Source organism: Octodon degus, unplaced genomic scaffold, assembly GCF_000260255.1.
Source record: "Octodon degus isolate 3935 unplaced genomic scaffold, OctDeg1.0 scaffold00004, whole genome shotgun sequence".
In the NCBI taxonomy this organism is placed as follows: Eukaryota; Metazoa; Chordata; class Mammalia; order Rodentia; family Octodontidae; genus Octodon; species Octodon degus.
Genome location: NW_004524580.1, coordinates 18,302,802 through 18,313,714, shown reverse-complemented (window position 1 = coordinate 18,313,714; position 10,913 = coordinate 18,302,802). Strand labels below are relative to the sequence as shown.

At 35.8% G+C, this 10,913-nt stretch overlaps 1 pseudogene; it reads left to right on the top strand.

Moving 5' to 3' along the window:
• LOC101575741 overlaps nt 1-413 on the top strand; it is a 4,828-nt pseudogene extending 4,415 nt beyond the window's left edge.
• Nucleotides 414-10,913: the final 10,500 nt, after the last annotated feature.

Here is a 10,913-nt window from a genome sequence, read left to right as displayed (position 1 = left end):
TTATTCCAGCATAATGATGTAAAATTTGTAATTAATAACCAATTAAAAAAATAATGCAGCAGCTGCTATCCACGTACATGGCCAAGAAGCTTTGACTGCTTCTGTTTTGGCATTTTCCACCCCAACAAGAACAAAAGCAAATGAGTGAACGGCTATTTCCATTTATTCAAGCCAGAGACCCCACTCTTGCTGATAAAATCACAGGCATGTGCTTGGAGATTGACAATCCAGAGCTTCTTCACATGCCTGAGTCTCCAGAGTCTCTCAGCTCTAAGGATGATGACACCATGGCTGTAGTTCAAGCCCACCAAGCTAACAAGGCTGCCCAGGAAGCAGTGCACAGTTCCACTAGAGCTCCAACTATTCAGGGACCACAAAAAGGAACTCATACTTCACCGAAGGAAAATATCTAAACATCAAAAACTTTAAATACTATGGAAAAAAGAATTGCAAAATATAAAATAAATAACAAAAGGAAAGGAAACTTTGAACCTTATGTACCAAACAAATGCCAGGTCTAGCAAACAAGGCTAGTTCTAGATTACTTGATTTAAAAACAAAAAAATGCAAAAATAAAATAGTTAAATATAAAAGCAAATTAATGTTTTATAGACCCTGGAAAAGAATGTTCAGCAAAGTACAAAAGTTTAAAGCATTCCTTTCTTTAATTTTGTAATTCTTTACCATGGAATAGCTCAGGATGTCGGCTCTCTTCTAAGTAACAGAACTGATCCGTGAGCAGGGAAACATAATTTGGATTGTAAAATTCTTGCTTTAATAAAAATTCCTTAAACAGTGAAAAAATGACTATATACATTCAAAATACCTAAATGAACAATTGAAACATAGAAAAGCTATTCGCATCATTTGGTCACCAGTGTCTAGAAATAAACTAAAAATAGGTTAAGAACAGAAGGGAAGTACAAATGGAAAATTGTGGAAGCGCCTTTAGGCATAACTGGTTTCAGGAGTTCAAACAGTCAAGTTTCCGTCTTAGCATCCTTTGACTCCACTTGGCTCACCCTGGCTTCCTTCTCACAGAGGCTTTAATCCATGCTAATGAACAGGGCTGGCCCAAAATATCCTGGAGGAAATCCCCCGCAAGGATTCTGGTCAGTTTTATGTGGACTGTGAGCCCACTCTGGAATCAGACACTAGGACTAGAGAAAAGATCCGGGCACACTGTCTCACTCTGACTGCAGAGTAGAAGCTGAGCTTGTCTTGCCCTATTCCCAACAACCACCTTCATGGGGAATTCCAAACCTAGAAGAGAAAAAGACCAGATAGATAAAATAACAAATATCCACTAAAATAAGCAATAAGACTAAGTGTTATATATTACTTTATTGTGATTAGTGCTGTTCCTTAGGTAAATAATACATCAGTCTCAGTTCTCCAAAGAAGTGGATGCAGAGCCAGTAGGATCTGTATCTATGTATCTGTAGAGAAATACTTAGGATAAAGAATCGGCTAGTGTGTCTGTGAGGGGCAACAAGTCTGCAGAGAGAGTTTGCCAGCTTGAGACCGAGCCAACGGCACATGTAAGTCTTAAATACAACATGCTCACAGGTCTCAAAAGGTCCATATTTTACCTTGATGAAAAGTCAAAGTCTCAGTAAAAAGGTAGTCAAGCGGGAACTTGAAAGGTCATCTCTTTTGTTCTATTCAGACTTTTCAAGAGGTTGAAAGTTTCACCCTCATTAAAAATCACATTAACTGTCTTTTTAAGCCCCCTACAGAGAAGACAATTGCTTTTCCTCTTTTTGACAACTTACATAGGAATCTCATCCAGAAACACCTTCCCAGAAACATCCAAAATAATGTTTGACCAAATATCTTGGCACGCCATAGGTCAGTCAAGTTAACATGTAAATTAACTATCACAAGTAGGACATAATAGAAGCCTGGGGGGAAGAAAACAAATACTAAGTGTTTTCTTTACCACTAGTAATAGCATAAAGGAACTGATGTTTTTCTGACATTCTTGATTTAAAGATGGCTGGACATGAATTTAATAGGCCTTCTCTCCTTGGAGATTCATTAAGTAGACCACTGGTTAATGTTAAATAAATGCAAACACTCTCACCAAAACTACCTTTAGCCTTGGTAAGTATAGTTTCAAAAAGACAAAGTGAGACCTTGACTTAAGTAAAATTAATTCTAATGAGAAAAATACAGAACTTCCACCAGGTAGGAATTGATTAAGGATATAATAAGTGATATCAGTAGATGAATGTGACCACACAAACACAATCAGTCAGTCAACCAATCCATCAATGTAATTCCTCTTCACAAGTTTTGGAAACAAAACAGAAAAAAGTGATAAAATCATTAAGATAATTTTTCTCAAAATTAAGTCAATTTCCTGACTTGTCACATTATAGACTACCATCAAACTAAAACAAGTGACTGACTCGTTAATTGAAAACTAGGAAGTATATGCTATACTTACTTAAATATTTCAGAGTCAGCAGGCTGGATTTATACATAATTTCTTCCAACACAGACTTGGTATACAAACCACCTACTTAATGTCTTCAAGAAAAGTTAAGGAATGGCAAAGATTTCAGTACTTATGAGACTTTTGTGAAAGCTATAACAGATGTCTTCAAGCTAGTATCCAAACAGAGGCATTTCCTTCTAAATCAGTGTGCCTGGATGGCTGACACTGACGAAAGATCTACAAACTGATGTACGTGGTTTCAGGGTAAATGCTGAGTTGATTTGACTGACCTCATCAGATACAAAAGTTACATTTTTTGTTACATAGGTCTTGCTTTATCTTGGTCATAATCATCCAGCAGAAAAGTATAAAAACCAGGTATAAAAAGTAAAGCCATATTAATATGCTGAGCTGTAAATGGCTCAAGTCAACAACTTCTGACATTGCCAGTACTATGGATAACCCACTACTATTATGAACTACTGGACTATATTGGATTATTTTGCTGAATTCATGCACCTACAAGATTTGACTGGCAATGGAACACCCATCTCTGACAAAACTAAACAAAAATGGGGGATATAAATGGAGGTCCATGTTGTAGTGAAAAAAAATGTGTGTATATATATATATACATGTATGTACAAAATAGGATAGATATACAGCTACTTTCTCTTAGTTCAGTGAGAAGAAAGATTTATACTAAAAATGTTTAGACAAGATATCATGTTTGTATCTTGTACTCTGAATAACTACTCTGAATACAACAATATGCAATGTATTAATTATTGTGACTGTCCTACTAACTTGTACTGAAACTGTCTCCTTGCTATTTCTTTCTCAATAAAATTAATTAATAAATAAATACATCAGTAGGCCTGATGTAGGCCTGAGTGTCTCAGCCATGGCCACTTGACATTTTGGACTGGATATTTCTTTGTTGCAAGCTGTACTGGGTAGTATAGAACTTTGATCAGCATTTCTTGTCTCTACTCACTAAATTTTATTAGCAATTCTCCACTTAGGATAAGAAAAAAATGTCTCTAGACATTTTGTAAATCTTTCTGGGGAATGAAAATCACCCCAAATTGAGAATAAATTGTTACATAAATTGTTAGCTTTGACGATTAAAAATAGTCAGAAAAACTTTCCCTGAAATTTTTGGTGGTGGCTATTTCTAAGCTACATTAGAATTTATGGCATATTTTTCCATCTTACTTTAGTAGATAGATTACAAAAGCTTTATTAGTGAAAATTTTAAGAAAAATATCTCAAGGGATAAAAGTCTAACAAAGCTAAATGTGTCTTTAACTTTTACTTTTTCACTTACATAAAAACAATGGCAAGTTGCCACCCAAAATTTTGCTCTTTTATCAGATAGAAAACTTACAAGTCACGTACACAAGACTATAGCTCAAATTTTTTGAGTTTAGAGTTCTTCAGACACAATATTTATTTAATTTACTTGTTTGTTTCACTCAAAAAAAATGCAATGCAATGCAATGAGACACATCCTTTTAAAAACCTGATCGGTTAATACTGTCAAAAATGCAACTTATAAATAAACATAATTTTTTATTATTTTCCATCCTTAGTTTTTTAGTATTTGACTCTGAAAAAGAGAGGTGTAAGACAATGTTGTACAATTTGCAATTAGCACAATAAACTACCTCACAGTCTCTCCACTGATTGAGATGTTATTCCCATGAAACTGTTTACCATAAATGGTCAATGAAACTGCCTAAGTGATACTCTAGTTTAGCAAATAAACATCAATCTCATCAGTATAGGATACAATCAAGGACTACAACTCACTATTTAAAAGATTTGTTATCTTGGCTTATGTTTATTGATCTGAAATAATGCTCAAAAGATATTGTTAAGTGAACAACAAACTAAGTTCCTCGGAGATTATGTGTATGTGTTTATGTGTTTGGTAAGAAAAAAAAATGAGTATATACAAATAGGCATAAAAGTGGAATAATACAAGACTTACTAAACTTGGAAGAAGAACTGAAGTATAAGAGAAAACATTGACATTTGGTGAAAATTAAAACTGTTCAAAATGAATATTCAAATTGTCTTCATATGTATTTTCTACATATATGTAATTCATTTAAAAATAATTATTTCTTTCCCATATTTATGGTATGGGAATCTGCAACAGTCCAAATGGCCAAAAACTGTTGGATTGGTTTACTAGTTGGTTATAATAGCACTTAACATGTGATTCTTATGCGTAATTAATAACACATGCATGTAAGTAGAATATTTTAAAAATTCTGAAAAACATTCATATTGGATATCTCTGGCTGAATCATGAGTATACGTTGTATTATTTTGCTTCCCTGTGTTGTATTTTTTAATGAACATGTACTGCTTTTATAAGGAAGGGTTAAAAATTTAGGAAAAAGATTCAGAGAATAAGGAGTGGAAGCAAGAAGAAATTGACTTTCCAGAGTACTGAAAAAGAAAAATGTGTCAGAAAATGCTGTGTGAGTAAGTGGTTTTCAGATTTGTAGCGTCAGTTTTGCAATCTACCTCAGAGATACTAGTCCAGAGTGCTGCAGGAACTGAGTCATACTTTCACAGATACCTCTTTGTGACAGAGGCAGAATGAATTCCAAGAGATGCCAACAGGCTGTGGAAAATGGCTCTGGGGGAGGGGATTGTTGTCCTCTGCACGTGAGTTTTCGTTCCCTTCAAGACTTTTTTATTGTGTATGGCTATGAGAACATACTCTCATGTGATTGGAAAGACCATTTATATGGGATTCGATCCAAGAATTAATTTTCCATTTCAATGAACTTGCTAAAACTAACACCATCTTTTTCAGCACGGTCCATAACCTGGACAGCAAATACACAGGAATAGGATAGGGAGTGTGTATGTTTGTGTGTTTGTATCACCAAGCCCTGACTTGGAAATGGGTGGTGTCCCGGGGAGGTGAAAACAGCCTTTGAAATTGTGCTCCCAGCTTGGTCCTTCTTCAGGTGTGTGCCTGTGATAGTCCTTCACTTGCTTGCTTTTAGGCCCCTCTGCTTCTTCCTGTGACCTCAGACTTGGCTACCGATACAGGAATCTATGATTTTTAAAATTTTAATTTTTCTTTATGACATGATAATTGCTTATATTTATAAAGTACTATACAGCATATGTGTGTATATATACGCTTATAATGTCAGTAATGATTATATCAACATAATTAGAATTTCCATCTCCTACATTTATCATTTATTAGTGTTTGAAGTCTTCAAACTCATTTCTTCTGGTTCTTCATTACAGTGCATAGTAGGTTACTACCAACTACTATACTGTCATCCTACTGTGCTGCAGAACATTACAATTTATTCCTCCTGTTTCACTAATTTGGCACCAATTATCTGATCTCTCTCCAGACCTCTCCTCTATACTCTTATTTTTCTCTTTTAGTGACTATTTTATTCTATTATTCTCTGAGGACAACTGTTTTAGCTGTCATATATTAGTGAAGACATGTGGTATTTAGCCATCTGTGTCTGGCCCATTTCATTTAACGTAATGTCCCCTGAAGCCATCCAAATTTCAGGATTCCATTCTTTCTTGCTGAATGTAACTCCACTGCATATAATATATGCTACCTTTTCAGTATTCATTCATCTCCCAATGGATACTGAGATTCCATATCTTGACAATGGTGAAAAGCACTGCAGTAGGCATCAACCTACAGAGAGCACTTTGATGAAATTATATCCCTTCCTTTGAGGGATGTATCCCCCACAGTGGGCTAGCTGGATCACAGAGTAGTTCTGTTTTTATTTATTTGAGGACCCACCTTATTTTTTCCATAGAAATATACTATTTACAGTCCCATCAATAGTGTATAAGGGTCCATTTCCATCCAAATTCTTCCCAGCATCTGTAATTTTTTGTGCATTTTGGTAACAGTCATTGTGAAAGAAGTTAAAATGGTATTTCACTGTCATTTTCATTTGCATTCCACTGGTGGTTAGTGCTCTTGAGCATTTTGCCTGTATCTGTTCATCAATTTTGTGTCTTCTTTTGAGAAAATTATCTTCAGTTCTTTTTTAATTATTATTTTTAAATGAGAGTAGTACTTTGTAATCTGGTTAGGATTTTGTAGTTGCTGTTATATTCTACATATTAATCCCTTGTCAGAGGAGCAATTCACCAATATTTTCTTATTCTGTTACTTTGTTGATGTTTGCTTCGATATGCAAACATTCCTTCGTAATAGAATCCCATTTATCTATTCTTTTTGTTTTTGTTGAAAATGCTTTTAAGGTTGATATTTAAAAAAGCATGTTTAATGTGTGTCTTGAAGTGTTTTCCCATGTTCTTCTAGTAGTTTCATAGTTCTACATCATACATGTACATTCTGGACACATTTTGAGATTATTTTTGTACATGATGAGTAATACAAGTCTACTTTCATTCCTGTACACATAGATAACTCATTTTCCCAGTTCCACATACTGAAATATCTATTTCTTCTCCAATGTATGTTTTTGATTCTTTGTTGAAAGTTAGTTGGCTATAGATGCATGAATTGCTTTCTAGGTTCTGTATTCTGTCCCGCTGGTTTGTGTGTCTATTTTTATGAAAAATATCATTCTGTCCTGGCTACTGCAGTCTTGCAAATTGTCTTGTGACTGGGCATGGTGATGGCTCCAACTTTGTTAGTGTTTCTCAAAGCGAAGAACATTGTGACTTTTTAATACTGTGCATAATACCTAACCCTCAAACTCTTTAAAAGTAATTTTAAAAGAGTATATGTCTTAGTTATTTTTCTCTCATTGCTGGTAGAAAATACCCAACACTGAAAATTAAGGAAAAAAAGGTTTATTTTGCTCACAGTTAGTGAAGTTTTCGGTCCATACTCAGCTGGCTCCAAGGCAGAGTGGCACATGGCAGAGGGCAGCCATTCCTGGTGGCAGAAAACAGTAAAGAACAAAGGAGGAGCAGCAACTTCAGCAGTTAGCAAGCATCTCTCCCTTCCTTGTATTGTATATAGATTACCCACCCCAGGGCAAGTGTATCACTTACACCCACAATCCCCGCACTGGATCATGAATTAATCACAAACTCTAGAAACCACCCCAATGACTTCATGAGGATTTGGGGGGGACAGCTAGATCATTATAATGTACTTAGTCTATATTATTTCTTCTGAATACCCCTAGCTACATGACTACATGACTAAAATGTGAAGCAATTCAAAGAAGCATAGAGGATCTTAAGGTTACTAAAAATATTTTATTTTAATCCCAACCTGTGTTTAACAGAAGCATGTATAGAAAATAAAAAAGTTTCATCTTTAGTAACCCCAGTGAAAAGTATTAAATTTTGCAGTGAGCTGCTGGGCCACTGATTGGAAGTTACTAATTAAGTTATCAAGAGTAGATTTGAAGTCTCACAAACTTATATAGAAGATAAAAAAGCTAAAGAAGTGGTAACCAAAAGTGGATTTGTGAAGAGGTATTTCAAAGAAGGCTACTTATCCCACCCACCTTCACAGCAGGAACTGAGTATTTACCCGTAACCTAGAGTCTGGGAAGAAAGTATTCAGTAGAAGTTGTAGAAAGTACCGCTAGTGTTATTTGATTTTGGAAGTCCTGGTTCTGGGAGCTTGAAGGTCTGCAGGTGAAAGGTCTGAGGCAGAGCCAGGAGCAAGGTACTATTGGGTTAGCATTCACCTCTGGTACCTAAGTGTTTTCAAGTTAAAGAATAACTGAATGTGTCCTGGGGGCAAAATGAGGGGATGCCAGAGAGAGAAATAGACAGAGTGACAGGGAGACAGAGGGGAGAGACAGAAAGACAGACAGACACAGACACAGACAGACAGAGACAGAGACAGATAGTCAGAGAGAGACAGAGACACAGAGAGAGAGACACAGAGAGAGAAAGAGAGAGACACAGAGAGAGAGAGACACAGAGAGAGACAGAGAGACAGAGATTGAATGAGACTCCTGGGAGCATTTTAGATAAGATTCTACTGAAGAAGCTTCACTCCGAGGATAAAAGACTTCCACTGAGTGTCCTTAAGCAATGAACCATGATGGCTCAGCATCTAAGGTTGGGAGGGAAGTGGCAACTAAAGGGAAGTGTTCTATCGTTCAAGTCATCAGTGTTCTGATGGGTCAGTAGGAAGATCTTGGAAGAATCCACTGAAGTGCCTGGAAGACAAAAAAGGTTTCACAATTTTTCACACCTAGGTAATAACCTGCCATTTGCAGGAGTATTGGCAAGGGAGAATAAAATTCTGCCTTTCTGCCACTCTGCCTCCTCCCACTCCTATTTGTCCCCATTTGAAGAAATCAGAAATTGTAGTTCACGGGTTAGTGGAGAATAAGATGAGCCAAAGATAAATAAATAAATAAATAAATAAATAAATAAATAAATATAAATAAATCTGACTACAATACTTTCCAGGAGGCAGACTGCTTACCTAAAGTCAAGTTTTGACTTGTAGGAGGAAGAGAATTAAAACTTGTCATTGAATTGGGATCTGACAGTTGATATTTTAATTATCAAATTAGGATGATTTTTTAGGGAATTAAAACACACAGAAGCTGGGCATAGTGGCATGTACCTGTATTCCTAGCACTTGGGAGGCTAAGGTAGAAGAATGACCATGAATTTGTGACCAACCTGCACTACAGTGTGAGACCCTGTATCCAAAAAAACAAAAACAAAAATTCAAACAAACAAATAAAACACATAGAAAATTTTATGTTACCTAAAAGTAAGTAGAAAATTCAGAAACCTGAAAGATTTTTTTCACCCAGAGGGAAGAGGTATTTCCATTTGAAATATTTTGAAGAGGCATTGGGGTTTTTTTTAATGCTTACATTTTTATTGTATCTTAAATTATTATATTATTCAAAATCCCAGCATCAAGGGCCAGGCAGATAGCTCACCAGATTAAAGCACCTGCTTAGGCAGATGCAGAAACCAGGGTTTGGTCCCCAGCATGCCATGCAGAACCCTCCCCCAGTGTGCACTGAGATGGGGATTGTGACTGGGTATAGTGGCTTGCGCCTATAATCCCAGAGTTTGGGAGGCTGAAAACAGAAGGATCGCTAGGAATCTGATCTATGTAGTGAGACCCTGTGTGCTCTATACTAAATACTAATTAGTATAATTAATTTTTAAAAAATTTTTAAAAATTACCAGTGTCAGAAGACACTGCTATAAAATGTTCAGATGATAATGCAATGGAATACAATGTTCAGAAGATAAAAAAATGTTCATCATGTTCTTCTCATCAAGGTTCAAAATAAGATAATGTTCTATTCTGTATGACATTCCTTAAGAGGTTTTTTGACAGAGTAATCAAGATTGTTAAGAGATGCAAAAATCAAATTACTGCAGGGACAACTCAAGAACTGAAGCTCTCCATGCGAGGGGAAATTTAGGTAAGAAGCAATAACTCACTTAACTTCTATAAATATGCTTCTTGCAAAATAGATCAGAAAAAGCTTCCTGAAAGCTGGACAAGGATCAGTAGACATATTGGGGCAAAATGAAGAGGCATGTACACATTAGGAAACAATTAGAAAACAGAGATTTTAATTGCTTTAGATTTTTTTTTCTCATTTTTTGCTGTCCACCCTGAGACCAGATGATATTTTTCATGTTTTCTGTACAAAGGACACCTGAATCATTTGGCTCTAGGTCAAACTGCCCAAGACCAATTTGTCATGAACCAGTTTGCCAAGTGACTGTTCCACCCGAAAGACCATTTCACTAAAAACTAATGCACTCAGCATGGATTTGCCACATTTCCTTGTTTCTAAAAAATTCATTTTAGCTGACAAGATTTTATTTTGTACTCATAAGAAAGTACTTTACAGAATATTTCATTGACTTATTTATTTGAAGCCTGAGAAAGGGGAGAGTGAAGAAGAGAAACAGTGTAATCTCAAATAAATTATGAAGTAGTCATTATTATTACTGCTTTCTTTAAAAATATTATCAAACCCTCTTTCTCTTTCCATTCTCCCCCTTTCTGCTCCCTATTGTTCAATGTAATGCCAAGACACTGTAGTATTTATTTTTACAATGGTTTTGGAACCAATGGAGGCCAAAATCTTACCTGTATCCTTTGTGAACTCTATTGGAGCCACCGCTCACATCTGATCAAATGGCTCCAAGGGAGAGTTATATATCCGCGAAGTCAACTCCAACCCTTTCTATGGCATTATTAGAGTCAAAAGCATGACCCAAGAAACCAGGAATGCAATGGTAATGTCACTTCAGTGGCATATCAACATAAGCTATCACCTGGTTAGGCCAGTGAGTTATATCCCAGGCCTCATTGAAAAAAATAAAAATACTATTGCATAAAAATTATCCCTTGGTCGGGGAGATGGCTCAGTGGAATAAGTGCTTCCCTTGCAAGCGCAAGAGCCTGAGTTCAATCCCCAGTTCCGCCATAAATAAATAAATAAATAAATAAATAAATAAA